We start from the raw sequence: 6,499 nt of genomic DNA, 5'->3' as shown, positions 1-6,499 counted from the left end.
TGTGTTGTTCTGTGTTATCATGTTGATACTGAGTTTTTCTGAGCTCTCAAGTGCATGAGAAGTTTTGTTTGTCTTCCAATTTTTATAAGGTTGAGCTAGAGAAGACACAAAGATACCTTCAGTTATTTGCCAAATATGGATTTCTGTAAGAACTCCTTGAATTGTATGCACTATAAACTAAGGGTAGATTAGAAAGTAAGGTTCTTCATGTGGGATGAATTGTCATTGATTTAAGAGTGATGCTGTTTCCTGAGAGGCTCATTAAAAATGTTTGTAGCGTTTAATTCATGCAAGATAGACACCAGGACCTTGCCAGGTGGCACAGTGCCACACCGGATGGCTATAATGTTACTTTTCTTCTGTGTACAATTCTTATCAGTAGAAAGTTGCCAGAATAAACAGGATGATTAACTTTATGGTACTCAGTTCTTTAGAATATTGAGACTTACTGGATGGGCATCTGCTGCTTAAAATATCAAAAATAAAGGACAAAAGCAAAAATGGATTTAATTTTGTATCAAAATGTAGAGAACATGAAAACTGCTATAAATTAACTATTTACTCTATATGAAATGAAATAGTTTGAGCCTTTCTTCTGATAAAACTAATTACAGGGTTCAGAAATTACTCAAGACTGAAGACTGAAGCAGTACCAAATTTATCAGAGACCTCACTGTAATTGCAGTAGTGAAGTGCCTGCAAATTTGTGTTGCTTAGTAACATTATGGACAAAGTTATGGGGATGGAGCCATCCTTTTACAGGCTTCTCTGTTGGAATGTCATTCACAACTTGCACATCACTATTTTAGCATTATGCCCTGGCAAGACACAGTTTGTGAGTCCTGTGTTCTTGGAGCTTGTGCCTATGAAGACCCACCTCAGAGAATGACTGTGCAGTGAGGAGCCAAAACTTAAAGGAGATTCCTAAGTCACATGTATTCATAAATCTTTGCAGGCTTCAGACATGGTGTAATTATGCTAAACTTAGTTACAACCATGGTAGAATGGAATGGGTTTTTAGTAATTTTCTAGTTATTAATTTCTTGTCATATTTTTATTTTTTAAAATTACATTATTTTATCTTCACATTTTTTGGGGTGAAGGATATTCCCCTTTTTGCTTCTATTCAAGCTAAATTTTGCATAGCAGGATGAATCCTTTATTTGGAGGTCGAGTACAGCTGGCAGAGTTCTCAAGTCATCCCAAGAAAAGTCAGGGCTATATATAAAGTATTGAGTAATAAGTGACATATTATATTATCACATCACCTAAATTTGTTTGTAAAGAAAATGATGGGTTTTGATACATTTGAAACCTTAATCTGTGACCTAGTATAAATGCTGAATTCCATAAGTTGGTTTTTTTTTCCATTTTGCCTTGCAGGGGATGAATTGTTGGACACATACTGAACCTGTGGCTAGAAAACTCTCTGTTCTGGAGTAGGCATGATGAAATTGTGTCGTGACTCCTATGAATGTGATACCTACATTTTGGGACTGCCTTGGCCAAGTCAGGGGTATATCTACATTTGGCCTGGTGCTTGATGTGCTAACAAAAAATTTGAATTTCATGCAGTTAACAGTGCCTGGTGGACTTGGTTTAGTCCAGGACATTTTTTATGATGGTTGAATAAGCTTGTACAAAAGCTAATAGGAATGGTTGAGGGTGCTGACAGATGTTTAGGATGTGCTCCATCTTCCAGACAGTGTGATGGTCTCTGTAATGTCTTTGCATTTCCTGTCCACTGTGAATCTAAGTAAAGACACACATGACTGTGCCTGCTTTGCCAGCATTTTTGTTTTGAGATTTGGTGTAACATAATTCAGGGTTGCTTATTTTTCACCTTGCAGACTCAGACTCTCCTTTGGACCAGATGCTAACTAAGTGCTCACCTGTCACGTAACAGGTAGCCTGTTCTGTACTGGATGGTATTAACAGAGAATAATGATGGGCTTCTAACTCTTCTGCTAAATTTGCTTCTAAGTGAATCTATAGTTTAAAGCATCTCTCATGAAAAGAAAGGTGGTGTGTTTTGTTTGGTTTTTAATTGCCATTTAATCTTCTCAATACACTCTTAGGCTGCAAAGTTAGGAAGTTGGGCAAAAGCAGTTACAAAACTTGCATCCCTATTTAGGACTCTTTGATATTGGTCCCTTCATGGTCCCTTCACTTAAGAGCTGGATTTGATGATCCTTTTTGAGTACCCTTCAACACCGATTATTCTGTGTTATTACTGGATCTGTCTATTGGTTGTGGTTTGTTTTTTGGGTGGTTTGTGTTTTGGTTTTTTTTTTTTTTTTTTTTAAGTCTGTACAAGCTGTGTGCTATTTGAAATATATTGAGTGTTTTGACAAATTTTTAGGAATTCTGGTGTAGTGCATGGAATAATGTACAAGAATTCACGATCCAGGGTGCCTGGGCAGAAAAATTGTGCCACTTCAGTTACCAGGAAATCTCATAACTTGTTTGGATTACTCATTTTCTTCTGGGAGGAGGGACAGCTGACAAATGTTCACTGGGCAGGACTAAATAGCTGGAATTCTCTCTACCCAGCTGTGTTGTGGAAGTATAACACTGCAAGTATTCAGATCTGCTTTATACTGAAGTTTTTGAAGAACAGTGCAGGCATTAATGTTTCTGATTTCAGTTGCTTTATTTCTCTGCTCTCATTTAAACCATGTATTAATATGCTTGGCTAGTGTGCACTTACAGTCTCTCTTCCACATCAGATGCAGCAAATTAATTTCAAATGGTGTCTTATTACTGAAATAGAAGCAAGTAACTAGCTCAGCCAAAAAAGGTTTTTTCTCTAAAGAGCTAGATGCTTTTGCCAAATAGGTGCACATAAACATTATTCCACTTATTTTTAAGTATCGATAGCAAAATAAAAAGTATATCAGGATAAAAACACAGGCAAAAATTTCCATATGAAAACATTTGTTAGTGGGAGAGGTACTCTGGCTAAAGGGACTATAAAAGGGTATGGTTTCCAAAAAGACTTGGGTCAATAGCATCTGATGATTCTGTAAAAAAACAAAATAATTTTTGCAAACACATTTAGGGAAACTTACATAAGCAGGAAATATAATAAAATAAGGAAATAACATTCCTCAGAATCTTTTAAGGTGGTAAGAGTCTGTTCTTTCTTTCTTCTTTCACAGGAGGTTGTTTCTGTGCTGCCTTTGCCCATTCTCTGTCAGTCCAAGGTCATTCACCTCTGTGATAAACAACTTGTCTGACAGAATCTGTCAAGTGGTTTTATTGCTTACGAAGCCATTCTATTTGGAACGCTGCTCCACTGAAGCTGCAGTAAGACATTGTCAGCCTTCCTAGCACTGCATTTTAATTTCATTTAATGGTGCTTTAATGAATTGCAGTATCTCTTAGCCTGGTTAGAGGCTTTAGGTGGAAGCTGATTAGAAACACATCCCTCGGTGACTTAAGCACAGGAGTGTCTTTATTGGCCACAGGGTTTCTGAGGTGTTGAGTGCTCTCAGTGATCTCGGATGTCGGAAGGAGATGACAGGGCTGAGCAGGCTGCAAGGAGGTTTGTGTTTTCCCTGTGTCGACAAAACTTTCAAACCTGAGAAATTAGATGTGGTGGTTGACCTGTCGCCTGTAATATACACAAAACACTTGACAGGTTCTCAGGGTGTTTTATGTGTGCACATGGAGAGATCACATGTCCTGAGCCTCAGCAGTGCTAAAAGAGCTGGTGTTTGTGAATGAGGATACTGTGTAGCCTCTCTCTGAATTACTCCTGGTCACAAATCAGTCAAAAGTGAAACAGTCCCTAAGTATTCTCTTTAGCTTGAAAGAACCAAGTCCTGGTTAATTCCACAGGCCAAAAATAATAGTGGGATGCCAGATATAATTCAGCTTACGTGGTATGTACATAATAAAACTCATGCAGTTTTCATTTTAGGCCTATGTTCTTGTTCTGTAAGACAGCCCTCTGAGGTTCTTCTTTGGAGGATAATTCTTCTGTGAAAATCTTTAAGCTAGGTATGGGGTTTTCTTTCTTTCTTTTTTTTTTAATTGTCAGCGATACCTAAATGCCTTTCAGTTTGCATCAAGTATCACAGGTGTGGTCAATGCTGGTAATAAAATGAAGGAAAGTCTGAGTTCTTTTGTGCATTGTCATCACAGTCATCTCTAGGATCACTTAGACTGATCTGATTAAGAGGTATTTAATGTAACATTAGCCTGGAGGATCATATTTCATGTTAAGTGACATTTTAGAAAAAATTCTTGAAGTTGACATCCTCTACTTCTGCAGGTTCTCTACTGCTTAAATAAAAGCTAATTTAAATATTGGAAGAAGGGATGTGGACTCCAAATAAAGACAAATTAATTTCCATGCGTGCTTCTTCATACCAGTTTATATTATCACATATTTTCCAATATCTGAGTCATTACTTGGAGACCAGCAGACACAGGAAAGAACAGAGTTGTCTGAAGTTGAGTTGTTTAACAACTTATTTTTAAACACCATTACCTCATGTTTTAGTTGTGTCTCTAGTCTCACTGCTAACACTTAGGGATTAGTTTGATTTGTGAGAATAATTTGCTGGCCAAACACCCCATGGATGTTGTCTTATGTAACAGAACAACATATAGAAAACAACTTTTTTCTCTATTTGTATTGTATACATCAAGCATTAGAAAACCATGTTGTCTGATATGTAGGGAGAATGATCTTTTTATTGGCTAGTCCTAGTTATCTGGGGGACCTAAACTGTCTGCAGCAAAGATGGGATTTCTACCACCAATAATAGTTTGCAGATCCAAGGTTCTGTCTTGCAGGTGCTTGCAGAAGAAATAGAAGTATTAACATCCTATTTTGATAATATAAAAAAAAAATTTATGTGAATATTTAAAACCTTGAGGTTTTGAAGAATGACTGAGTGCTACAGAACACTGTACTATATTTTTCCAGATTTCTATTGGACTTTTCCAACCTTAATGCTGGTGTCACAGTGAGAGAACATAAATCCCTGTCTCTCCAGTATTCTCTTACTGCTTATGGCACAACAAACAACACCTGTGTCAACACACTGACTGCTGGAAATATCTTCTTCATTACTGCTACTACTTGTATTATTCAGAGGAGTTATTGTAATTCTTCCTTGAGAATGCCTCACCTACCAAAGTGGTTATTGTTCACAATGTTTGTAGTTTTGGGACTTGAAGCACAGGCTAAGCTGTGCTCAGGAGAACAATGAGACTTTTTCTATTAATTTTAACTGAATTCCTTGTGAGATTAATTAGCACATAGGCTGGATTAAAAAAGATGTGCAGTTGTTATACATTTTTGTTTTGTTGAAGGTAATGAAGAGTTGGGCTGACAAGAAAACCTACAATACTCTAGAACTATGTCATAAATTCAAAATTACTTTTACCAAGTCTTGTAATTTCATAGATGACTTAATTTTTTTGTAGTTGTACATGGAAAATCTGATGCTGAAAGTTACATGGAAGTTTTTATTTTGTCTATTGCAGGGTTCTGTAAAAATATTCTCAGACTAGGAACATCAAAGAAGGCAAGTACCAGATTAGTAATTCTCTAGAATATTGTTTTTCATCTCACCTTCTCTGTTTTCTAAATATTGACGGTCTTGTTCTCTCCTTATTCCCAGAATTTATTGTGATGGATTTGTAGTGATGTTTGCCAGAATCACATACTGAAATGACAACGCAATTAACATAAAGGATAATGTAGGAACTTTGAAAGCTGTGTCTGGTCTCCACCCATAACTGAGTCTGGGAAATCCTTAGCATATCAGACTTCTGGCAGTCTCAATTGTAATAATTGTACTGTCAGTCAAGAACTCAGCCTTGGCTGAAAGAACAGAACACATAGCTACTGACAGACACTTTGAAATCCAAAGTTGATTATTTTTCTTTCAGTTTGTTGTGGTTTTGCCTGTAAAAACAAGGTGAGAGTAATTATTATTTTTTTTTTTTTAAGAGTAGCTTTTTGTCTGAAATCCTTCAGTTTTGTATATTGTATAGGATTGCTTTTTTTTTTTTTTTTTTTTTTTTTTGAGATGGATGGGGATAACGGCTGAGTAACTTCCAGACATAAGTAAGTGATGGTGTGTAATGTAGATCTCCTTGAAATAAGAACAAGTTGTATTCCATGTTTACTGTACTGGAAAAAGGGTATGTTCCTTTTGTTATAAAAAGTTTCTAAGCACATCAGGACTGCTGTGTGTGGAGTTGTAACCAGTTCTCTGTGGCAGTGGTCTGCTACAGAGATCCAAGCATCGTTTTCTTTTTCTCCAAGTACAATAGATATGGCTCAGATTCTTAGACTGACAGGGTCTAAAGCTATCAGTGGCTAGCGCTTCACAGGGACATGAGGGCCTCAAAACAGAAGTAGAACGTCTGTATATTTTACTTGCAGCTTGTGTTTTGAGCTTGTTCTGTTACAGACGTAAGCAGGTGCATATAGAACTTCGGAAGTGCAAGCGGGCTGGAGAAGCAAACACTTGTT

The sequence above is a fragment of the Lonchura striata genome, chromosome 1A (assembly GCF_050655825.1).
Source record: "Lonchura striata isolate lonStrDom1 chromosome 1A, ASM5065582v1, whole genome shotgun sequence".
Lineage (NCBI taxonomy): Eukaryota > Metazoa > Chordata > Aves > Passeriformes > Estrildidae > Lonchura > Lonchura striata.
The sequence above is the reverse complement of the archived record's forward strand: the minus strand, read 5'-3'. Positions refer to the sequence as shown.